The sequence below is a fragment of the Rhincodon typus genome, chromosome 5, assembly GCF_021869965.1.
Source record: "Rhincodon typus isolate 14 chromosome 5, sRhiTyp1.1, whole genome shotgun sequence".
In the NCBI taxonomy this organism is placed as follows: domain Eukaryota; kingdom Metazoa; phylum Chordata; class Chondrichthyes; order Orectolobiformes; family Rhincodontidae; genus Rhincodon; species Rhincodon typus.
The window spans coordinates 105,051,414-105,051,857 of NC_063336.1; positions in this window are offsets into that span (position 1 = coordinate 105,051,414).

Below are 444 nucleotides of genomic sequence, written 5' to 3' on the forward strand. Positions count from 1 at the left end.
GACTTTCCACATCAAGCAAATGTTCACCTGCACATCTGCTAATGTGGTATACTGTATCCGCTGTTCCCGTTGTGGCCTCCTCTACATCGGGGAAACCCAGCAGAGGCTTGGGGACCGCTTTGCAGAACACCTACGCTCGGTTCGCACTAAACAACTGCACCTCCCAGTCGCGAACCATTTCAACTCCCCCTCCCATTCCTCAGACGACATGTCCATCCTGGGCCTCCTGCAGTGCCACAACGATGCCACCCGAAGGTTGCAGGAACAGCAACTCATATTCCGCTTGGGAACCCTGCAGCCCAATGGTATCAATGTGGATTTCACAAGCTTCAAAATCTCCCCTCCCCCTACCGCATCCCAAAACCAGCCCAGCTCGTCCCCGCCTCCCTAACCTGTCCTTCCTCCCACCTATCCCCTCCTCCCACCTCAAGCCCCACACCCATC